Source organism: Hypanus sabinus, chromosome 27 (genome assembly GCF_030144855.1).
Source record: "Hypanus sabinus isolate sHypSab1 chromosome 27, sHypSab1.hap1, whole genome shotgun sequence".
Lineage (NCBI taxonomy): Eukaryota > Metazoa > Chordata > Chondrichthyes > Myliobatiformes > Dasyatidae > Hypanus > Hypanus sabinus.
This window is the reverse complement of record NC_082732.1, coordinates 39,753,393-39,779,334: the sequence shown is the minus strand read 5'-3', so window position 1 is coordinate 39,779,334 and position 25,942 is coordinate 39,753,393. Positions and strand designations below refer to the sequence as shown.

At 43.6% G+C, this 25,942-nt stretch overlaps 1 protein-coding gene across 3 annotated transcripts in view; it reads left to right on the top strand.

Moving 5' to 3' along the window:
- The window catches only part of spsb1 (splA/ryanodine receptor domain and SOCS box containing 1), a 74,870-nt gene that overhangs the window by 24,895 nt on the left and 24,033 nt on the right, over positions 1-25,942 (top strand). The gene's annotated exons all lie outside the window — the stretch shown is intronic.

Genomic DNA, 25,942 nt, shown 5'->3' with positions numbered 1-25,942 from the left:
TATCACTTACCTCCAGGCTTGTATTCCTTCCCTTCCTCCTCCCCCTCCCCCAAGCCTTAGTCTGGCTTCTTCCCCCTTCTCCTTCAGTCCAAATGAAGGGTCTTGGCCTAAAATATTAACTATTCATTCATTAGATCCTGCCTGACCTGCTGAGTTCCTCCAGCATTTTGTGTGCTGCCTACAGTGAGTGCTCAGAGTTTGTACAATGCTCCCAATTGTGGTCTGTGGTAGTTATAAAGAACACGAGACAACAGATGCTGGAAACTGCAAGAACACAAACTGCTGGAGGAACTCAAGAGGGTCAATCAGCATTGATGGAAGTGGGAAAGAGATTGATGTATTTTGGGCTGAAAGCATACAACAGGACAGTTATAAGGGGCAGCCAGTTTGTGCAGCAAACCTTCAAAACTGTAAGGAGATATTCATGCTTGGATTGCTATGATTAAACATTGGGGAAACTAGCACTAGCCTTCATTTTATGCCATTTAAAATGCCTTCCATCACGTGACATAGCAGACAAGGCCTTGCAAGTGATGTGGATTTTGATGTGTGCACTATTTTCTTGATAGTGCTTTCTGTAAGGAAAGCTTATTTATTGGGATACAATGCAGAATAGGGCCTTCTGGCCCTTTAAGGCATGCTGCCCATCAATCCCCTGATTTCATCTCTGGACTGGGGGGAAACTTAGAACACCTGGAAGAAATGGGTCATGGGAAGAATTTATAAACTCCTTGCAGGCAGCAGTGGGAAATGAACCCAGGTCACCTGAACTGTTAACCACTTCGCTATCACGCTGCCCATTTACTGGAGTGAGAGTAAGTGGGTTCTGTTTTGTTCTGAAAACTGTTGCACAACGCTAGCGTAATGAGTACAGATGGTTGTTCACGAGGGGGATCTCAGTGACACCTATCAAAGCCTGGATAAAATGGACATGGAAAGGATCTTTCCTGTACTGGAGGAGTCTAGGATCAGGGGGCACAGCCTCAGAATAGAAGGATGTCCCTTTATAACAGAGGAGGAGGAATTTCTTTAACCAGAGTGTGGTTAATCTGTGGAATTCACGGCCACAGATGGCTAGGGAAACCAAGTCTTCGGATATATTTAAAGTGGAGGTTGATAGTTTGATTAGTGAGGGTGTCAAAGGTTATGGGGCGAAGGGGTGAGAATGAGGTTGGGTAAGAAAGTTAAGTCAGCTATGATGGAATAGTGGAAGACTTGACAGGCCGAATGGCCTAACTCTGCTCTTGTGTCTTGTGGTCTTACGATGCACCCAAGTTGACGTGCAAGGAACCAAAGAGCAACCAAGAAACATGCAAATAGGAATGTAGTAAATTACACACTAAACATTGTACTTGGTAAACTGCTGAAGGAGCAAGGGTTAAATTCTTGAGGTTTAACAGCTAGTAATTTCTAAAGAGCGTAGTGTTCCACAGGCTCAATTCTAAGAACAGACAGGCAGAAACTGTAAGAAGTGTGGTTTGTATGCACAGGCATAAAGGTGCCACAAGTAGCTAGCTGGAAAGATGAAGGGAAATGAAATCTAGAGGATGTGGTCACAATGATAGACAAGGTCTGAGGAAGTTTCTCAGACTTAAATGTGGTGAGTGGTGTTCCACCGATAGGGGTTAAATCTGCTTGTCAATTGGTTCTAAATACACAAACGCATTCTGCATTGCATTTATTCGAGCATCAAGGCATGTTGATGCATTTAAAGTCTCCATGATTATTTTTGCAACAGAAGCATAATTAAATTTGCACAGGCAAATGGTGCTTTGCTTAACTAAGGATGCATAGCTGTAACTCATCAAATGGCATCTCAGGTGTAAATAGGGTCATAAAAGAGCTTTTAGCATGTTGGTCTTCATAAATCAATGTAATCAATACAGGGGTTGGGATGCTGTGTTGAAGCTGTGCAAGATGTTAAATTGAAGTATTGCATACAATTCTGGTCTTATCCTTCCTATGAGTAGATCAGAAAGATTGAAAGAGTACAGAGTAAATTTACAAGGATGTTGCTGGGACTTGAGGACTGGAGTTCTAGGGAGAAGTTGAATTGGTTAGGACTTTATTCCCTAAAATGTAGAATGAGAGGAAATTTGAGTGAGATAGGTTAAATGCAGGCTTTTTCCACTGGTTGGGCAAGACTAGAACTAGAGGTCATGGGTTAAGGATGAAAGGTGAAATGTTTGTAACCCCCTGGGTCGCCTCAGGCTCGCTCAGCTCATTCTCGTCTAGGGGGAGCAGCCTTCGGCCCCACCAAACTGGGTAATCAGCTGGTGTGGATGCTGTGTGATGTCCCCGCCTCGCCCAGAAACAGACAGTACACCATATGTGATTAAATGAGTACAATTTATAAAGGTTACTATAACTAAGTGATTAATAATGATACAGTATATATGAAGAAAAAAATAAAGAAAAGGTCCAAACCACTTCGTGCACAACCGTTGGAGCTCAATTACTGAAGTCTTCTGGCCACCATTCAATCTCCTCCGAACTCCTCGACTCGCAGCTCAGGACCCTCCGAGTGGTCAACCAAGCACGTCTAGCTTCATCCCCCCCTCCTCGGAGTACCTCCTGGCCTCGGACCCCCGCTTGGGGTCCGTTCCTTGCCCAGTTTACAGCATTGCGTCCTCTCTCTACCCCCCTCGCGCCGATCTGCCCAAAAGCCCGTCAACAAAAGCTTACAGACTCAGAAGAAAGAACATTAATCTCCATTTGGTTTACAAAGGAATACCATTCTCGTTATCAGTAAATTAGCATTCCTGCTTTTAACAAAACAAAGAAGTCCTTTTGATTACATACACAGTAACAAAAAAAGAAGAAACCCCCTTTACATGTTTAAGGGGACCATGATGGAGAATGTCACTCAGAGGGTGCCGAGAGTGTGGAACAAGATGCCAGTGGAAGTGGTTGATGTGGGTTTGATTTCAATATTTAAGACATTTGAGTGGGTACATGGATGGGAGGGTATGGTCCACATGCTGGTCGATGGGACTAGTTAAAATAACAATTTGCCAAGGAATAGATAGGCTAAAAGGCCTGCTTCTGTGCTATTATGATCTGACTCTATTTTGTTCAGCCTCTAATAGGGGTTTGAAGTGCAGTGGGAATTCTCCAAATAATATTGGACTCCTTTATTGGAAGCTAAATTGATTGTCTCAGCAAGTTTTTTCTGGGAGGTAGACAAGTGAGGTGTTTGAGCCTCTACAAGCTTTGTTGCTGATGTTTTTGTGCACATGGGTTTTTTAAAATGTTCTCTGTGCTCTTGAAGTGCCTTTCCTGCCATTTGTTAAATGTTTAACCATTGGTTGACTGGAGATAGCTGAAGGAAACATGACCTTTGGCCCACACTGTTGTGCTGAGCTAATTAATTGTTACTTAAATGTCTGACTACATTAATCCCTTCTGCCTACACAATATCCATATCACTGCATTCCCTGCATATAGTATTCTTGTATTTATCTAAGCCTCTATCATATTTGCCTCTGCCACAGCCCCAGCAGTGTATTCTGGGCACCCACCAACTTTTTAAAAACATTGACCTCCACATTTCCTTTGAGGTTGCACCATTTTGCCTTGAGTGCAAGCCCTCTAGTATTAGATGTTTGACACTGGGGGAAATGGATGCAGACTGTTTATCTTGTATCTTGTATTCTTAAAAACATTTGTCAGCTCTCCCCTTGGCCTCTGCCTCTTTAGAGAACTCATGCAGCCCAAGTGTGTCCAATCTCTCTTTTATAGCTCATTTCATTCATTCCTTGTATGCCTTTTTGAATGACGTGGGCAGTCATGGTCTTTCCAAGACTGCGGTTGTTCATGGCATATTTTTTATACACAAGTTTGCCGTTTCTGCCTTTTGGGGAGTACTTTTACAAGATCAGTGACCCTGTGGCGACCCATTTCCTGGCACATCCGAACCGGCTCACAATTAGCCAGCTTTCCGGCTAAGGGAGATAGCCTATGGGGGTTTGCGAGCACAGAGCTTTGGAGACTCTGCGCCATGGGGGGCAGGTTGAGGGAGGCTTAAAAGTGAGGCTGAGGATTTCAAATACAGTTTTTCCTTCGACTGCAGTTACTGACTCCGTGCCGTAATTTTAGCGCTGCATGTAGCACACTGCTACAATTGGTGACCCCGATGGTCCAAACTATTTTTGGACCAGAAATGACCGACGCCGCCTCTGTTCATGCGGTTTCGTTGAAACTGCCGGGTTTCTGGACACAGCGACCGAACCTATGGTTCCAGCAAGCCGAAGCCCAATTCCACGTTCGCCAGATCACCTCAGAAGACACCCGCTACTACTACGTGGTGAGCTCCCTCGACTAGGACACAGTGGCCCAGGTCGCGGAGTTCGTACAGTCGCCCCCGGCAGACGGCAAGTACACAGAATTCAAAGCCCTGCTCCTCAGGACTTTCGGACTCTCATGGTGCGAGCGGGCTGCCCGTTTACTGCACCTGGATGGCTTGGGCGACAGACCTCCTTCAGCTTTAATGAATGAGATGTTGTCTCTGGCCGACGGACACACACCCTGCCTCATGTTTGAGCAGGCATTCCTGGAGCAGCTGCCCGAGGACATACACCTGCTGCTGTCCGACGCGGATTTCAGTGACCCCCGGAAGGTGGCAGCCCGGGCGGACTTGCTGTGGAACGCCAAGAAGGTGACCGGGGCGTCCATCGCACAGATCTCCCAGCCACGCTCCCAGCAGCAAACCAGTCCAGGCCGGCCGCAGAGCCCGCCAACCCCCGGCCCAATGAACACTGGTGCTTCTACCACCAGCAGTGGGGCGCAGAAGCCCGCCGTTGTCGCCTGCCCTGCAAGTTCCCGGGAAACGCCAGAGCCAGCCGCCACTGATGGCTACGGTGGCTGGCCATCGGGATAGCCTCCTGTATGTGTGGGACAGAAGGTCGGGACGCCGGTTTTTGGTCGACACTGGTGCCGAGATCAGCGTTTTACCTCCGACGAGTTACGACACCTGCAGCAGGGCACCGGGGCCCCCCCTGAGGGCCGTGAACGGCAGCACAGTAAGGACCTATGGCACCCGTCAGGTGCAGCTACAGTTCGGCTCCAGCCAGTTCACGTGGGACTTTACACTGGCCGCCGTAGCCCAACCGCTTCTGGGTGCGGATTTTTTGCGGGCTCACAACCTACTGGTCAACCTGCCCAGGAAGAGACTGGTACACGCCGAGACCTTTCAGACGTTCTCCCTGGGTGCAGCCCAGTTGCCAGCCCCTCACCTCGGCTCCATCACGCTGTCCGACAACGACTTCACCAGGGTCCTGGCGGATTTCCCATCGGTTTTGGCACCGCATGCCCCGACACGGCGTACAGCACCACATCCCCGACCCAGGGACCACCCCTCCACGCCCGCGCTCGGTGGCTTCCCCCGGACAAGCTCCGACTGGCGAAGGAGGAGTTCCAGAGGATGGAGGAATTGGGGATCATCCGGCGGTCCGACAGCCCATGGGCCTCCCCACTGCACATGGTGCCCAAAGCGACGGGAGTCTGGAGACTCCCACAGGTTGAATGAGGCTACCACACCGGACCGCTACCCTGTGCCGCACATTCAGGACTTTGCAGCAAACCTGCACGGCGCACGGATCTTCTCCAAGATAGACCTCATCCGAGGGTACCCTCAAATCCCGATGCATCCTGACGACGTCCGCAAAACGGCTCTCATCACCCCGTTTGGCCTTTTCGAGTTCCTCCGCATGCCATTCGGCCTGAAGAAAGTCGCACAGACGATTCAGTAGTTAATGGACGCAGTGGGACGGGACCTGGACTTCGCGTTCATCTATTTGGACGACATCCTCCTAGCCAGCAGCAGTCGTCAGGAGCATCTATCCCACCTCCGTCAACTCTGCGCCCGACTGAGTGAGTACGGTCTTACAATCAACCCCGCCAAATGCCAGTTCGGACTCGATACCATTGACTTCCTGGGCCACAGGATTACTAAAGACGGGGCAACCCTTCTGCCCGCTAAGGTAGATGCGGTCCGCCACTTCCCCCGACCCACCACGGTCAAAGGCCTTCAGGAATTCGTAGGTATGGTCAAGTTCTACCGCCGCCGCTTTCGTTCAAACGAAGGAAGCTTTGGCGAACACCGTAAGGCTAGTACATCCCAGAATGGACGCCCCTACCGCCCTCACAGTGGACGCATCTAACACAGCAGTCGGTGGGGTGCTGGAGCAACTCATCGCAGGTCGCTGGCAACCCCTGGCATTTTTCAGCAAACACTGCTGCCACCCGAGCTCAAGTACAGTGCTTTCGACCGGGAACTGTTGGCGCTCTACCTGGCAATCCGGCATTTCAGGTACTTCCTAGAAGGTCAGCCCTTCACCGCGTTCACGGACCACAAACCGCTTACCTTTGCGTTTACGAAAGCGTCCGACCCCTGGTCGTCCCGCCAGCAACGCCACCTGTCCTACATCTCTGAATACATGACAGATGTCTGGCACGTCTCGGGTAAGGACAATGTCGTGGCGGATGCGCTCTCTCGCCCTACCGTTCATGCCCTTTCCCAAGGGGTAGACTTTGAGGCACTGGCAGAGGCACAGCAGGCAGATGAGGAGATTCCGAGTAACAGAACCGCAGTCTCCGGTTTGCAGCTCCAGGACCTCCCCATAGGCCCGGGTGAGAGGACCCTACTCTGTGACGTCGCCACCGGCCAGCCCCATCCCGTCGTCCCGACAGCGTGGCGGCGCCGTGTTTTCGACTCCATTCATAACTTGGCGCATCCCTCCATCCGGACGACTGTCCGGATGGTTTCCAGCAGGTTCGTTTGGCACGGACTCCGCAAACAGGTCAGTGAATGGGCCAAAACGTGCATGCACTGCCAGACGGCCACCAAAGCCCCACCGCAGCAGTTCCATCCCGCCCACCGGCGTTTCGACCACATTCATGTGGATATCGTGGGCCCCCTGCCAGTGTCGCACGGAGCGCAGCACCTCCTGACTATCGTGGACCGGTTCACAAGATGGCCAGAGGCGGTCCCGCCCACCGACACCACCTCCGAATCTTGCGCCCGAGCCCTGATCACCACCTGGATATCTCGCTTTGGTGTACCAGCCCACATTACCTCCGACAGAGGCGCCCAGTTCACCTCCAGCCTGTGGTCAGCTATGGCCAGCCTTTTGGGGACTCAGCTGCACCACACAACTGCCTACCACCCACAGTCGAACGGGCTAGTGGAGCGTTTTCACCGTCACCTGATGGCCCGCCTGCGAGGAGCCAACTGGGCGGACGGGCTTCCCTGGGTCCTACTCGGCATCCGCACAGCACCCAAGGACGACCTGCACGCCTCGTCGGCCGAGTTGGTATACGGCGCGCCCCTGGTCATCCCCGGGGAGTTCCTACCAGCCCCACGGGGGCAAGAGGAAGATCTCGCAGCGGTCCTGGGCAGACTACGCGAGAAGCTCGGTAACCTGGCCCCCATACCCACTTCACAGCACGGGCAGAACCCGACCTGCGTACCCAAAGACCTGCAGAACTGTAAGTTTGTGTTTGTACGAAGGGGCGGGCATCGGCCACCGCTGCAGCGGCCATACGAGGGGCCGTTTATGGTGCTCCGGAACAACGGGTCCACGTTCGTGCTGGACGTTGGGGGGAAAGAGGAGGTTTTCACGGTGGACCGACTCAAACCGGCCCATGTGGACCTGGCGCAACCGGTCGAGTTTCCGGCACCTCGGCGCAGAGGCCGACCTCCCAAGCAGGTTCCGGCCCAGACTGTGGACATTGGGGGGTGTATCGCCGGTTCTGGGGGGGGGGGGGGGTTATGTGGCGACCCGTTCCCTGGCACATCCGAACCGGCTCACAATTAGCCAGCTTTCCGGCTAAGGGAGATAGCCTATGGGGGTTTGCGAGCACAGAGCTTTGGAGCCTCTGCGCCACGGGGGGCAGGTTGAGGGAGGCTTAAAAGTGAGGCTGAGGATTTCAAATAAAGTTTTTCCTTCGACTGCAGTTACCGAGTCCCTGCCGTAATTTTAGCGCTGCATGTAGCACACCGCTACAACCCCAGCAATTATGAATAGTCTTCAGAGATTGATGTCAATGATCTCATGAGCAGGACTTGTGATGTACACCAGCTGCTCATATGACCATCCACCACCTGCTCCCAAGGTTTCGTGTGACCTTGATCCTGAGGCTAAGCACCTTGCCCAAGGATGATTTGCAGGCTAGCAAAGGGAAGGAGTGTCTTGCACCTCCTTTGACAGACATCTCCACCTCATAGTTCATATAGGCCCTCTAATCCAGACAGCATCCTAGTAAACCTCTTCTACACCCTCACTAAAGCCTGTTCATCCTCCCTTCAGTAACCAAAACTGAATGCATTCTCCACAGTTCCACAAGCAGTCCACAAGTGCCGGAACTGAGTTCATTAGCTTTAAAACTAGTGACCTTGCAAGGAAACAAAACATCAAGTTGCATCTGGAATTGAAGTTCAGCACCATTCACAAACCAGCACCTTGTTCGATGCTGCCTAATTGCTCCTTCATTCCACACTAACTACAGAATGCATCTACAGTGTGCACTTGAGCAACATGACAAGGCTTCCTTGTTCAAGGTACATTAATTATCAAATTTATTATGGGGATTAGAACTCTGAGATTCATCTTCTTCAGGCAGCCGTGAAACAAGTAAAGCTGTGGAAAAGGTTCAAAAAAACATCAAAACACCCATGTGCCAAAAAAACCAAACAAATCATGCAAGGGGCAACATAAAATTAAAATAGTCCAAATGAACTACAATCAAGTCTATAAATCTCAGACCCAGAATTTCAATACTGCCCTCTGACAGCATCAAGGGAGAGAGATCTCGAACACAGGGGACTTCCCTTGGGAGCAGCAAGCATCATACTAAATATATTATTTATAATATGCTACCATATACTGCCCTGAGCTTCATTTTCTTGCCAACATATACAATGTCAATAAAGAAAGCAATAAAATTTCTGTAAATAAAACTATATATAAACAAAGATTGACAAACAACAATGTGCAAATAAAGATGAGCTTTAAAACTCTGAATCAGAACCCAATGCCCTGCCTTGTAATTGTCTTCCTGAACCTCTACTTGCACAAGGTGTCTCAGGGTTCAGTCTCTTGCCACAGGCTGACAGTGTTCTTGTGCCATGCTCACCCTGACAGTTAAGGTGGGCAGTACAACTAACACTTGTAACAGAATTTTATCACCCTGTGCCAGAATCTAAACTGTTATCCCACTTTACACTCCAAACAGATGGACATGCTTTTTATGCTGTAGTTGCATGCGATCTAAATCTTCAGTCAATATTAATCAACACCAAAACCTGGGGATTCCATAAATGAGATGTTAACTTTGTTGGTCCGATGCTAAATTTGTTTAGTTTGGCAATCTGCCTCATTGGTTTCAGTCAGTAGGAGGGGGAACCCCAAAGCTGGTGATATCTATTTTAATATGTAGTTGGAGAAAGCACTTGCAAGTCTTATCACTCTTTATATTATGTTGCAAAACACTCATACTAAAACATTAGTGTGGTTCCTGTTGCAACATATGAAAAGTTGGCCCTACGATCAAAGTTTGGAGGACAAATATTGATTATGAAGATGGAATACTTTCTGTGCTGGACAGAAATTAGCAGATTTGTATTGACCTTATACAGCAGATTAGAGACAAACACGAGAAAGTCTGCAGATGCTGGAAGTCCAAAGCAACACACGTACACAATGCTGGAGGAGCTCAGCAGATCAGACTGTATCTATGGACCCTGAGGCCCTTCTCAGGACTAAAAAGGAAGGGGAAGATGCCAGAATAAAATGGTGGGGGTGGGAAGAAGGCTAGCTAGAAGGTGATGGGTGAAGTTAGGTGGGTGGGAAAGGTAAAGGGCTGGAGAAGAAATCTGATAGGAGAGGAGAGTAGACCATAGGAGAAAGAGGAGGAGGGGACCCAGGGGAAGGTGATAACAGGTGAAAAGAGGTAAGGGACCACACAGCGGCCTCTTCTCTGTGATATACTAAAATGCAAAAGTAATTTTAGTTGGACTTTGATCTGCATCATGTAATTGTTCTCAAATCTTTTGGAGGTAAAGTTTTTTTTTCTAATCAAATTCCAGAAGTCTGGTATCCTTCCAGCTGATCCTCAAATTTCTGTCGCTGATTAAACAGTTAGTCCTGAGCTAATGAAATTTGATCTTCAGTCTTCTGCAGTCCTTTTTGCCAATTAGGGATTTGTGAAATGACAGGGCACCCTACAGTGGTTGCCTTGATTTAAAAAAAATCCAACTCTTCAAAGCCTCGGATGGCAAGCTGCAAGTGACTGGAGGTACTGTGCTTTGTTTTTTAGTTTTTGGATGCATTTCCTGCCAGCTCCAGCAGCTCTGCAGTTTGTTATTTCAGGATGGCCATGCTGTAAACCACTGCCATGGTGCCGACTCAGCCGTGACTTACTGTCCTCGACTTGAGGTGCTGGTGGATCTGACCTAACAGAAGTTGCAGCCTGGCTGTCTGCGAGTGGAGAACTGCTTTGGTTTTCATTTTGTCTGAGTCTACCTATTTTTGCATCAGCCATTGCCATGTCAACAGCACCCAGCCATTTTTAAAATGCTTTGTGCTATGTTGAAAACATTGTCAGTGCCGTAAGATTCACGAAGAAATCTTGAGTACAGTAAGCACAGGCAAAGCTCTGAAATATGAGTATCTAACACAAGTCAAACTTGGGCCATCTTTGCCTACAAGTATTTGATCATATTGGTTTCCAGTTTTAAACTCATTGTGAAGTTCAGTGTATTTGCTATCAATATTCTTTTTTATTTAGTATAATGGTACAAGGCCAAGAGGCAAAATATACAGTGATTTTTTTTTAAAGTATACCAAATTTTATTCTGTGGTTTAGTATTTTCTAATGCAAGGGTGGTGAACCTGAGGCACATGTCTGAGATGACAATTGCAAAAAAATTCATTAGCACATGGCATTCAGTGCTGTCCCTAGATTCTTTGAACCCCACCCAAAAAAAGATGATGGAAATCTTTTCTGCCAAATGAAGCAGAGAATGATGTGTTTTTTTTCACAACCTGAGAGCAATGAGATGTTTTCACAAGAAATGTATCACCCTGGTTTGGTGCCAGCTAGACAGTTGCACTGACATGTGACAATGCATGCTATGTCTTGAAATCTCGCGAACCTAGTGACCATATCTGTATTTGGACAATAATAGGCCAGTTGGTAATGGCTTTGCTTATATTTTTCTGTCATGAGTGAAGACTGATTATTCAGCAATAATAGTAAATACTGCATGTTGTTTAGCACCTCCGTGAATATAATTGTGAGTCATTATTTTCAGTGAACATGTTCAAGTCTGTGTATAGGAGTAGACTTAATGATGAAACTAGTGCTATGTGCAAAGTTCTCAAAACAAGTAAATACAATTCTGATATAAAATAGTTGTCATCGTTAGTGCCGCAATGAAACTCTTACTGGGAGTAAAATGTTTACTTTTCTTATACGCCTTGTGAATATCCCCAAAGCTTATAATTTCATGTTCACATTTGTTGTGAGGAACAGTAACTATTCAGAAATGATTTTTCAATTGTCTTTTTAAAAGATTAATCATTTTTGAGCAGGTTTTCTAAGTGCTTTATTTGTTTGTCATGCTTTTGTTAATAATAAAAAAATTACACAAGCTACACAGAACTCATCCTTAAAATCTATAATTATTGTTTCAAATGCAATAATCAATGTCAATAAGGCTTGCTACCTCTGTTCTAAAGTGTCTGAAACCCAGAGAAGACACAGTTACATGTACAAAGTACCTGATGGTGGATTTTATGTCTGGTTGATAGTGTTGAATTTAGCTGTTCATCTGTTGATCAAAAGATGTATTGGCACGCTGAAGGTGATTTGTGAATTTGCTCAGTGTCTGTCTTTGTCAGGCTGTGGTCGGAGATGTGGCAGGTAATCCACGATCCTACTGTGAACCATTTGGAGAAGAGTGTACAGCAGGAACAAATGGAAGAGAGGAATTTTGTTTTGCGGCCTTTCATTCAACAATTTAAATATTTGGCTCTCCCTTGTGCATGCAGGTGTGCATTGTATTGTCTGTACTGAAACTCTGAGAACCAAAGTCTATCAAAACATTGATTAAAGGTTGGATAGTTTCCCATTAAGATTGGGTCTGTTGCCATTCAAAATTTGGAAGATCAAAAGTTGGTGTGTTGACAGCTTTGTTGGATGCTGATCTTGGCGTGCACACTAGCATGAGTAACTTGAAGGTAATTGAATCCCTGATAGATGTTCCACTGCCCTGATGTTTAGAGTTGTGGCTTTAAGGAGTTTGGGAGAGTGGCTGTATCTTGCATTAGATGTTGTCATGGTTGGATTGATGATGCGATTGACAAGCAGCTGTAGCTGGACAGGGTTGATGATCTTAGTCAAGACTTCCTTGTGGCAATAAGTAAAGAGACCTCTGTAGTTTGTGGTTGATCCCGTTCAGCTAGAACCTCGTGGAACAATACAGCACAGGAACAGGCCCTTTGGCCCGCAATGTTGTGCTGAACCAATTAAATTAGTAATTAAAGGGCCAACTGAACAAATCTCTTCTGCCTTCATAGTGTCCATGTTCTTTCATTTTCTTCACATTGATGTTCTGATCCAAATGTCTCAAGTCCTAATATAGCTACCTCTACCACCATCCCAAGCAGCACATTCCAGACACCCAGTATTTTGATTTTTTTTTAAATCTTACCCTTTATATCACCTTTGAATACCGTAAATACAAACATTCTTGAAAATGGTCATGATTAGAACACCATTAGCACCAGTAAATCCTTGGGATCTCGTTTGCTCCTGACTTTTGTAGTTGGAATGTGGCCACTGATTTGTCACAAGTGTGACAAGGCTAGACTCAGTAGGTTGCTTGGAGAAGTTGTATTGTTAGCTTTTTGGCTCAGATCTGGGCTATTACCACTTATAGAGTTTATGCAAAAGGTTCTGCAAAGTGCAAGGGGATAAATGTCACACTTGTGAGGTGTTGAAATGTTGGTAAACCTGTAATATCAAACTGCAAGGAAATTTGAATCGGTGGACTAGTTGAGCAAGACAAGTGCAGTAGCCAGTTGAGTTTGTCATATGCATGCTCGGGTGCAATGGGGAATTTGCTGCAACATCACAGTTACATAGCATCAGAGACACAACATTCACAATGAAAATGTAAACATAATTATACAAGGAAGAACATAATTGGAATGAAAGTCTATTGTAGTACAGGTCCTGCCCTGACTACAATAGGATTCCATTCCCACTGACGTGAACTGTTTGCAAGTAAGAAATATGGCTGCCTATCAATACAAAGGCCCACCAAGACAACATATTTAAGATGCAACACATGTAAAAGGCTGGAGGCAGAAGCCCAAATAATGTTCTGTCCCCTTTCCAGTATTGATAAAAGTGTCTTCACCTGAAATGTTGGCTTTTTATTCCCCTCCATGGTTGCTGCCTGACCTGCTGATTTCCTCCAGCTGTGTTAAAGATTTCTAGCATCTGTGGAATCTCTTATCAGTGGGTATCAGAGGGTACAATTTGAGAAAAGAATCCTCAACATACAAGTTTTGTGGGTTAATCAATCACTTGGGTGTAATTGCATAGCACCGCACTGTTTGACCAGAAGATCCTGTTATTGTGGGGGGGGAGGGGGGTGTGTGTGTTGGTGTGTGTGCGTGCGTGTTCATGTTATATTGGAAATGTTACATGCACTGTTTAGTTCTGATGCAAAAATCTGTATACTAGGAATACTGGCTTTCATCCACAGCTGATATAGTTGGAGGATTGAAGCACAGGGAGTTTCCAATAGTAAAGATGGGGGCATTCCAGATCAAACTTCTGTTTTTTTTGGCATTTTCTTTAATTAAGTCTAATGACAGCCTCAGCTCAGCCAAGTTTTATTACTACCAACAGAAATCCAATGAAGTGGGAGTGGTGGGAGGAAGCTTCATAAATCCCCTGTATTCCATGAGTGTAATTGGATGGCACAGGTTTGTTCAAAGTGCATTTATTATCAAGTATATACGCAATATACAACCTTGATATCCGTCTTCCACTGGACAGCCATGAAACAAAGAAGCATGGAACCTGCTCAAAGAAAACAACAAACACCCAACACACAAGAACAAATCATGCAGATGACAAAAAAGAATGATAAAACACATAATATAAACCATCAAACTAGAGTCTTTGAAACAGTCTAGGAATGTTCAGTTCATTTCAATTTGGCATTGTTATTCGTTGATTGTAGGCCACAGAGCCAGTCTGCTCCTATCAAAATAGCCAAAAGGGCTTTTTACTGTGCTGTATCTTTTTTTAAAAAAACTAAGAACATTTTGAAAGTTCATTTATGGATCTCAAAATACTTTGAATTCAGATTAATTCATTTATCACGTGTATATTGAAATATTAAGTCAAATGCCTTGTTTGCAAAAATAGCCACCACACCCAAGGATGTGCTGGGCGCAGCCCACATGTCACCACACATCCCAGCATCAAAATAGCGTACCCGTAATTCTCAACAGAACAATGCACAACAAAACAGCAACAGTGAAACAAGACCAATTTGCTTGCACCTCCAATTCCAGGACAGGCCAGCTTCTGCAGCCAGTCAACTTGCATACTATAGGCCTCTGGCTTTATGTTTTTTTAAGTTTTATGATAAAGTTTGTTGATCAGTTCTTTCAAGTTTTTTTTTTAGTTTTCATACTTTAATAGACTGTTTTTCTGTGCTTTCTATCTTTGAAATGCCTTCCTGAGTGTTAAAAGGTGGGTTGGCGGTATTAAAAATTAAGCAGGAGTCATAACATGAGTAACATGAGTCCTCAACATTCATCAGACATTAGAAGAACAGACAATGGTGTGTTAGCCTTCTATACATGAGTATTTAGGTAGCTGGGAGCCTGGTCAGATTATACCTGGAATGATGTTACTGTATCTGTTCTCCATACCTGATGGATATGCTTGAACAGGAAGAATAAGAGGTTTACTTAGTTGCTTCCGGAGTGGGAAGAATTGGCCTTAAGACACTGAAGAAAAACTGAGCAACAAAGCATTGTCATAAAAGGTGCTACAGAAAGGTCAGTCCACAAATTCTGAAAGGATGTTTCAAGTCAAGTAATATTTTGAAACATTTTTCTGAAACATTAATTTTGGGTTGAATGATTTAATTAAATGTCTCTGGTGAAAACCCCTTCAGCAGAACCAGAAAACACTCCTTAGAAGCTGTAAGCATTCAGCAGGTCAGATGGCTTATTTTTTTTTTGTTGTATAATTTTGGGTTTCTAACTTCTGTAGGTTTTGTCAATTTGAGCTTGTGGTTACAGTCAAGGTGACTCATGCAAACTCTTGAAAAACCTTTGACTGGTAATATCACAGCTGAGCAACTGGAGATGACGAGGTGTGTGGGGGTGTTTTCTTCAAGTTCGTCAATGTGTTTTGGCCTATATAATTAGAAGATAAATGAGCGATGTGAAAAGGAATTATGAGAATTTGGCAAATATGTGAAGTGACTAAGAATTGAGAGACTTGAAGCTCTACACTGGTGTTGGATGAAAGATTAATGTCATGCAGTTGTGGGGCTTGACAGGAAGGCTGTATAAACCAGCCAAAACGGGAGTTGTCATATACTTGATGGGGGTTGAGATAAAATTTACTTCAAATTTTATTATCAAAAGTACATGTATGACACCATATACAACCCTGAGATTAATTTTCCTGTTGGCAGACTCAGCAACTTTATACAGGGTCAATGAAAGATCAACCAGAGTGCAGAAGGCAACAAACTGAGCAAATGCAAATATAAATAAATACCAATAAATTACAAGAACATGAAATAGCAAGATAGGGTCCTTTAAAGTGAGATCATTGGTCATAGAAACATCTTCAGTGGATGGGCAAGTGAGTGTAGTTAACCCTTTTGTTCAAGAGCCTGATGGTTGAGGTGTCGTAACTATTCTTGAACCTGCTGGTGCGATTCCTGAGGCTCTTGTGCCTTCGACTTGATGGCAGCAGCGAGAAGAGAGCATGACCTGGTGGTGAGGATCTCTGATGGATGCTGCTTTCCTGCAACAGTGTTTCATGTAGATGTGCTTAATGGTTGGGAGGGCTATCCGTGATGTATTGGGCCAAGTCCACTACCTTTTGTAGGATTTTCCATTCAAAGGCATCGGTGGTTTCATACCAGGCCATGATGCAGCGAGTCAAATACATTGATAGAAGCTAGGCCTCGAATTGGCAAGGTTTATTGCCTAAACAGGATACTAGAATTGGAAGGTGATGTATTAGTACATGAGTGAATGAACGTGATTACATCTGATAGGGCAAAGTAGTGTTGTCCTAATTATGCAGGCTAACTATGATCTTTCCTGCAGGAGTGAAGCCAGTGCCTGAGGAATGCTGGTAATTCCATTAAGTCAAGGGTAAATGGAATGTTCAAATGTGGAATTCAGGTGACTGAAATGAGGCAGTAGATCCTGGATTGATGGAACAGGGGTGTTGCTCAGGGTGGATTCTACTCACTTGACCCTAGCTCTCAGAATACAACCATCGTGCCTCTTAAATATGTAGTACCTTCTGTATTAATTTTTTTAAATTTAGAGATGGAGTGCAGAACAGGCCGTTCCAGCCCATTAAGCTGCGTAACCCAGCAACCCATGATTTAATCCTAGCCTAATCACGGAACAATTTACAATGACCAATTAGGTTGCTAACTGGTATGTTTTTGAACTGTGGGAGGAAACTGGAGCACCTAGAAGAAACCCATATGCACATGGAAAGGACATTTAAAACTTTGTTACAGTGGACTCTGCTCTGAGCTGTGATAATGTCACATTAACTGCTACATCACTGTGGCTGTAGAAATAAAGATGCTCTCTAATATGAAGTATAAAATTGCTCAAATTGTTTGTGCAGTCACGTTGCAAATTAAGGTTTAAAGTGTGAGCTGTTGCCAATACTAAATTAAATTGACCCGTTGTTCTTTCCTTTGCATTTCCTTAATATTTGAGTTTGTACTTACCAGTAGGTTGGTATCTTAAGAAATTAAACTATAGCCTGACCACTCTTGAATGATTTTTCAGTGTATTTTGTTGTAGAGATGTGTAATTCATACACTCCCTAGGTCTTGCTGAAAGATTTTTAATGTGTCCACTAATTGAATTGGATTATTTAATAACAAACTTGCTACTGTAAGTCTGTGGTGAGGGGAGAAGGAGAAATAGGTAAAGGGAATGAATGTTCTGGCTTCCAATAGAATAGCTCACTCATGGAGTTGCTTGTAGCATCTCGGAATTTTTGGTGGTATCACAGTTACTTTGATACAGCTATCTGTGTTTAATTGGGCAAGCTGTGGCTGAGTCCACTGTCTAGACATTGCAATTCAGTTGTAATAGTTGGCTAAGTGTTGCGTCATTTAGACTACTTGTATGTTAGCACAACATGTAGTCCCAGTGGAGGGTCTTGGCCTGGAACATCAACTATTTATTCTTCTCCATAGGTGCTGCCTGACTTGCTGAGTTCCTCCAACATTTTGTGTGTATTACTTAAGATTAATTGTTTTTCCCCCCCAAAAAAAGCTAATTTCTGCAATGTTCAGATCTGATTCTAGTTTATTTATGATGAAGTGTAAGTAATTACAATGTAAAATTTCAATATCACATGTATATAGGTATGGACAATGTACAGAATATAAATTTGGGTACTGTGGGGGGGGGGGGGATCAAAAAAGCAATGCCTTAGTGCAAAAAAAAATCAAGTCCATGGTGGTGCAAGAGGTGATTTGTGGTGGTGTTTGATTGGTCAGGTAGGGTTAGGGTTGTGCAGGTTGGTTGAAGAACCTGTTGGTTGGAGCAACAGTGGCACTGCAGTGTAGCGGTGTGCATAGTACTTTATAGCACCAGTTCCATTCCTGTTCATAAGGAGTTTGTGTTCACTCCCATGACTGCATGGATTTCTTCCAAGTGCTATTTCAAATTCATTCAGGTTAGGTTTAGTGAGCTCTGAGCATTCTGTTGGTGCTGGAAGCACAGTGACACTCGTGACTTGCCCTCAGCACATCCTTGGACTGTGGTCATTGATGTAAATGACGCATTTCATGCTTTGATTTATTTGTCACAAAGGACAGCTAATCTTAAAGTAGAACTGCTGATAAGCTGCCTTGATTGCTTTGATATCAACGTGCAGAAGGAAAATTCTGTTTCCAAACTCATTCTGAAGTCAACAATTAGCTCCTTGGTTTTGCGTGTGGTTACTGAGGCAGCAGTCAGCCTGATGCACTATCTTTATACTGGCTTGTCACTCCCTGTGATCCAGTGAACTACTTTGTCTAATTACAGGCAGTATTAGAGCTGTGCTTAGCCACAAAGTCATGAGAGTAGAGAGGAGGCTAAGCATGCAGCTTTACTGATGTCATGTGCTTACCCTTTGGAAATGCCAGGGAAATATTCTTGTATCTGAGGATGAGTGTGGGTTTGATTTCAGTATTTAAGAGAAGTGGATGGGAGGGAAATAGAGGGCTGTGGTACAGGTACAGGTCAATGGGACTAGGCAGAATAACAGTTCAGCACCACCTAGATGAGCCGAATGATTGGTGTCTGTGCTCTGACTCTATCTGTCACCTTCTATCATTCATCTAACTGATTATTGTCAGTCTTCTCCCACCATTCAAATTTTGTACCCATCTGCAGAAACTATTAGCTAATTGTTATTAGTGCCATTTATTTATTTTGGAGATACAGTGGGAATAGGCATATCTAGCTCTTTGAGCTGTGCAGCCCAGCAACCACCCCCCTCCCCCAATTTCACTCTAACTTAACCATGGGACAATTTACAATGACCAATTAACCCTCTAATGGACTGAGAGGAAATCAGAGCAGTCAGAGAAAACCCATATATTCCATGGGGAGAATGTATAGACCCCCTCAGAGGACCATAAGACAATAAGATATAGGAGCCTATTGAGTCTGCTGTGCCATTTCATTGTTGGCTGATCCAGTTTCCCTCACCACACCAATCTCTGCCTTTTTCCCCATATCCCTCATTCCTTGACTAATCAAGAATCCACCATCCTCTGCCTTAAATATATCCAAACTCTTGACCTCCACAGCTGCTAGTGACAACAATTTCCAGAGATTCACCACCCTCTGGCTAAAGAAATTCCTCATTTCTGTTCTAAAAGGACACCCCTCTATTCTGAAGCTGTGGCCTCTGGTCTTGGACTCCCCCACCACAGGAAGCACCTTCTCCACAACCACTCTGTCAAGGCCTTTCATTATTCAATAGATTTCAATGAGGTTGCTGCTCGTTCCTCTGAATTCCAGTCAGTAAAAGCCCAGAGTGGGCATTGAGCTCAGAACTCCACTCCGAACTATAATACCGGTATGCTAACCACTACGCCAGGTGGCGGAATTTGTAAACCGAGAATCTTTAGTGTTACCATAAATGACTGGAGCTCACTTTAAAATTGTTGGTTTTTGAGCGTTTAAGAAATTGCTTCTCTTCACTAATTTGCATTACTGGACTTTCTTATTGTCATAATGTTGAAATACTTCAGTGAAAAGGATTGGATGAGCTGCTGCTAGTGAATATTTATGGAAGCCTGCTTCAATTTGTCTATCAGTTTGTGACCCAAATTCACATGTGGTGACATGATACTATATTTGTTAGCACAATGCTTTACAGTGGCAGCTATAAGGACAGGGTTCGAGTCTGCCACTATCTGTAAGGTGTTTGCAAGTATTCTCTGTGACTGCGTGGGTTTCCTTTAGGTGCACATTGCGAACACTAACAATTTGGGGCATAGTGAGTTGTGAGCATGCTATGTTGGTGTTAGACCTATGGGCTACTTGGCACAATACTTACTGATTTGATTTGACATAAGCAATGCATTTCACTGTTTTGATGTATATGCGACAAAGCTAATCTTGGCTTTAATTTTGTAATTTTTAAGATTAACAAAACACTGTTTTTGTTAATTTAGTTACTTCTGCAGAGTGGGCTCATGTTGTTAGAGATTCTGAAGGGGGTTTGTGTTTAAAGCTCCTGTGAGAATTTCTGCATACTGCCCAAGGTTGGCTAATCTTAGCTGAAGCAGTGCTTTGATTTAATTACCACTAGCCATTGGTAAAGGGGGGAAAAAAAGCCCCATTTCTTGTTCATCCCAGTGACTTGCTGGCAAGTTTGCATAAAAGCATGATTGCCTTCTCCCAATTTATTGGTGCCAAACAATTGGTGATGCTTCTTCAGAAGGGAAAGGATTGTTAAAAATAGATGTATCATGCATTTAAAATATATATCTATATATATATATATATATATATATCATACACAAACTCCCATAATAAATTCAAGACCGAGCATGTGTATGCATTAATACCATTCACTGCATTTCTGTGGATGTATGGCTGTCATGGAATGATTTTTGTTATTTTCAGAACTTCTCTGGAGAATGAGTGGAGATTTAATAGATGTATACAAAATTGAGAGGTGTAGATAGGGTAAATGCAAGTGGTCTTTTTCCAGAATTTGGGTGAGATGAGGTCATAGGTTGAGGGTGAAAGGTAAAATATTTAAGGGGAACCTGAACAGGAACTTCACTCACAGGGTTGAGTGAGTGGAACGAGTTGTCAGCAGATGTTGGTTTGATTTCAACCGTTGGGGTAATACATGGATATTGAGGTGCAGGTTGATGGGGCTAGGCAGAACAATAGTTTAGCACAGACTGGAATGGCCATAGGGCCTGCTTCTCTGCTATGACTCTGACAGAATCAACTTGCGGATATCAGTAAAAATGGAGAGATTAACCTGCGAGCAGCCTGCAATTGACTTTTGCATTGGTGGGATGAAATGTTTCCATTCGGTCCTTTTTTTAAAAAAAATTAATACATTTGTAGTTTGTTTTTCCAAGTTGTGTGCAGCTGGCATAGCCAATGAGCCCTTTTTTGAAGTGCTTGTGTGCACTTGGGATTTTACTAACTGGTCTCAGGGTCATTTAACCTGTAAGAAGCTCTTTTGGAAGGGGATGCATTGAACTGAAGAGATTAGCTTTATACGTCACATGTACAGTGAAACATGTCATTTGTGTCAAACCTTTGAAAATTGTGCTGGGCAGCTCACAAGTGCCGCTATAATTCGGGTACCAACATAGCATACTCACAATTTACTAACCTACTATCCCCTGTCTTCGGAATGTGGGAGGAAATCCATACTGTCGGGGAAATGTATAAACTACTTGCAGTGATGGGCATTGAACACCCTTGTCTTGCAGCTGGCACTGTAAAACAATGCACTAACTGCTTCACTATCGTACTGCTACGCTGAATGTAAGTATTCTTGAGTGGCATGAACAAGTTTCTGTCCTTCCTACATGGTTAGTGACCTTCTCAAAAGTGGATCACCATATAAATACACAGGTTACTATTCTTCCACACTTGTCAGAGTATACCTCCTGCTTACGGGTATAATGAAAATTAGAAACAAGTTGTCTCTATTCTAACCTCGTCATAGTGTTAATGCTTGTGAAATTTCCATCAGGGCATTATCTTTGCCGTGTGATGGTTGATTTATTATCCTGTGGTGTAAACCTTGCCCTTGATGTCATGAGTTCTGGGAGAAATGTTACCATTGAGAATTGGCCATCTGATAAAGTTAGGAGACACGGGTTTCAATTTGGTAAGCTGCAATGTTTAGGATGTCACAGAAAGCTGGAGGCCCCAACTAGTTGGTCCATGTGGTAACCTGCATCATGAGGTCAGTTGCATTGTAGCTGAATCAGATTTATTATCACTGACATAAATGGCATGACATTTATTACAAGGCAGTACAATAAAATCACTAAATTATAAAAATAGTTCGAAGAAAGAATAGTGAATAAGTGTGTGTGTGTGTGTGTGTACATTATAGTACATTTTTATATGTTAAAGAACACGAGTAACAGGACAATTTCTACAGTTACAAACCCTTCATAATGCTTTTGAGTTGCATGTAATTTTTCAAATTCCTGGATCTTCCCATAAACGTCCAAAATGAGTGTTAATTACGGTGGTCCTTGAGTCGCATTCATGCAATTCATACATATGCAGACATGTATCAGTTATCAGTTATGTATCAGTTTTGAATTCAATCCGCAACCCATCTTCAGGTCTGAAGATTGGTTGCTGAAGTTAATATTTGCAATATATCCTAACTCGGGATTACGCCGGAATAGTGTTCATGGATCATTCAGAAATCTGGTGGCAAAGAGGAAGAAGCTGCTTCTGAATCATTGTGTGGTCTTCGAGTGTTTGTACCCTCCTTCCCCCCCCACCCCACCCCACCCCACGATGTGATCGTAACATGCGGGCTTTTGCTATGAGGTGTTGGATCCTGATGCTTTTAAGGTCCTTCAGAAGACAAGATTAAGGCATAAAACTTGTTGACTATTTAGTGTTATAAGTGGAAGGAAGGCGAAGTGTTGAGAGACAAAGGGAAACAAAGCAAAAAGAGTAGTGTAAAAAAACACAAAATGCTGGCAGAACTCAGCAGGCCAGACAGCATCTATGTATGAAAAAAGTAGTGAGGTTGTCTTGCACTAGACTGCTGATGATAGACAATTCTGTTGATAACAACACCAAGACAGCTAGATTCAAGTAACATGATGCCAACCACTGAACTAAGTAGAGTAGAACTTTATTGTTATTGCTCAAGATAATGTGATTGCACTGCTATTCCATTCCATTCAGAATAGGTATTTACAATACGTGCAGTACAGCTTAATTTTTAAAAATCCCATATTTACATGCAACAGGTGACCTCAATAGTCCATAACACTCAAAGGCCATTGGCAAGCTGGGGTCTGGCATATCCAGCTGCACAATTGACCTTGGGCCTATTTTGCACTGTATCTCAATAAATAAGATGCTGGAGGAACTCGGCAGGTCAGGCAACATCTATGGAGGGGAATAAACAGTGTATGTTTCAGGCTGAGATCTGATGAAGGGTCTTGGCCGGAAATCTCAACTGCCATTGAAGCTGCCTGGCCTGCTGAGTTCCAGCATTTCTTGTGTGTTGTCTCCTGGGTTTGAAGTTGAAAAAGGTAGTTAGTAAAAATGGGTTAAGCAAGTGGTCGGAATTTTGGCAGAGTATGTGGGGAGACAAGGTCATCAATTCTCTTTGGAATACTAAGTGCTGAGTCTCTTAAAGGGGAAACTGCAGAATGAAAGGATCTGGGCTTTTTGCATGGAGAACAATATTGGCATACACAATTTAATAATTAGGAAGGCACAGTAAATTGGACTCGGTTGCTAAGAGAATGGAATACTTAATACAACTACTTAGAATGTTGGGCTATACTAGATTGCTGGCATGGGAAAATTATTCAGTGTTCTAAGTGTAATTGGGGATTTCTTGCCACATATTCTCAAATACATTCTGTCCAAAATTATTTGGATGCAGACTTGTTCTGCGCAACAACAGACCACTTCTAATGAAAATATTTCTGAGCGTCTGTTTCCTAGTAACCACAGCATTCAACATAAGCTTTGTGGCTTGTATAATATTCCCATATATCATTGTGAAATCTTAAAAATATTCCTTGCTTCTAAAGGCAGAACCCATGTATTTTGAGCGGCAATTGATTATTGGCGATACAGCTCTTTGTAATTGCGATCCTGTTTGCTTGCTTATTCCAATAAGTCATAGAGTAGCATGAAAAATGACCTGCAGAGTTTAATTTTGCAGGTGCTGAAGTTGATTTTTTTTAAACTCTTTTTTGATTTGGTTTAGCAATAGAGAAATTACTCAAACCAGTTAAAGGAAAATGAGCTTGGAGTCTTGTTTACACACACTTCAATACTCAGAACTCCCAGAGCTGTAGCTACATCTGGAGCTTCCAATTTGCATGTCATATTTAATCGTGAGATCTTTTGGTTTTCTGCCTGATGGAGAAAGTTTGTTTGAAATGCTTTCTGTAGACAGAAAGAATGGCTGAATATTGAGGCCCACTTTGTCATGGGGTTGTAAAACTGTGCCTTCAACTAAGGGTTTTGCTGATGCTTGATTCTCAATTCTTTCTTGAAAAATTAATCTACCCATTTTTTTTTTCTTTTTAAGACCTCAATTCAGAGATGCCCCTGGGGAGGGTACAGTAGTGCTATTGCACTTCCAGTAACTTGGGTTCAATTCTGCCACAGTCTGAAAGGAGTTTGTATGTTCTCCCTGTGACCACGTGGGTTTCCTCCATTTCCCTCTCACATTCCAAATGCATACAAGTTAGGGTCAGTGAGTTGTGGCATGCTGTATTGGTACTGGAAACATGGCTGCCAGCTACCCAGCATAATCATCGCTGATTTGATGCAATGACGCATTTTACTGTATGTTTAGAAATTTCAGAGTTAAAGTTTGTCTTCTGACTGTACAAATGAAACAAGGTTCCACCGGACCATGGTGCACCCACAAAACATATCCCACACAAAACAAAATATTAATAAATAATTTAATAAAATGTAATTCAATACATGTGGTGTACAGCACAGGTTAAAAAGTACAGTGAACAGGTCTCTATCCTGGTGACAAGTTCTCTGTGGTGGCAGGATATTCAATAGTCTCACAGCCTGGGGGAAGAAGCTGTTACCCAGACTAGCAATCCTAGTCCTGATGCTGCTGTACTTCCTCCCTGATGATAGTAAGTCAGAGATTGGGTGGTAGGGATCTTCAATGATGCTTCAGGCTACAACACTCCTAGTAAATGTCGTAAGTAGACTATCCTCTGTAGGGTCTTGCAGAACAATGCTTTGCAGCTTCTGTACCATACCACGGTGCAGCCAAACAGTACACTCGATGGTGCGCCTGCAGGAAGTTGTTAGAATAAGCATGTGACAAATAGAGCTATATATTTTGTTTGTGTTGTCCATGGAACATGCCTGGCTTTGTGGCTCATTCCCATAGAAATGCTGTTTTCCAGTTTAATCCAGTGCCTTTTGTATAGAATTTTAGTCTTGTTTACAAACATTGCTGACCATGACCATGTCTTCCTGCAATCTTCTCCACTCATATATGATGACCTCCTCTTAGTTCATTGCTGCAGTTTTCTCAGCTTTAACATGTTCTCTAACTTTAGAAACTCCTTTCGAAAGCTGCCTTTTTGAAGGCTTTGATTCTTTCTATCATCTGTGGCTTGAGATCAAATCATTATTTGACTTGTCCAAAATACCTTGGGCCTTTCTATATATAAGTTGTTTTCTTGCTGTTTGATGATGAAGTGGTTCAACAGGTTTCCTCGTGACGTTCATGACGTGCATGATTTAATGTCCTCTGTAATATGCACACTTGGCAAACAGGCTGGCCAGAATGAGTCAATACTTTTTTTACCACTTCTAGTCAGAATTGTAATAGATTAGTTCTGTTGGGTCCAAGTGCAGAAGTAAGAGTGTGAGTACCTCCTATTGTCTCCAGTCTAAGTCATTCTCCGTATTTTCAAATCAAATGGTATGCAGTTCCATTTTAAATCAGAAGATGTTGCCAAATCTTCTGAACATGTATTTGAAAAACAATTCCAATATTGAGCTTGTGTTCATAGCATGGATTATTACCAACATTATTGCAATGCTTCTAGCTTCAGTAGTATCTAAAGATTAAAGATGAGTTTTATTGGCTGCATATACAATGAAATGTGTTGTTTGCATCAACATCCAGCACAGTCCAAAATGTGCTGGGGTAGCCCACGGGTATGGCCGTGCTTCTGGCACCGACATGGCATGTCCATAACTTACTAACAGTAATCTGTACGCCTTTGAAATGTGAGAAGAAACTGGAGCACTTGGAGGAAACCCATATGGTCACGTGGGGAACATAGAAGAGGGGTGACAATCACTGGCAGTGTAAGCTTAGTGCTTCAGCCGAGTACTTTGAGGCATGGAGTCATAAAGGGCAATCACTCAAATTGTTTATATCTGTATCC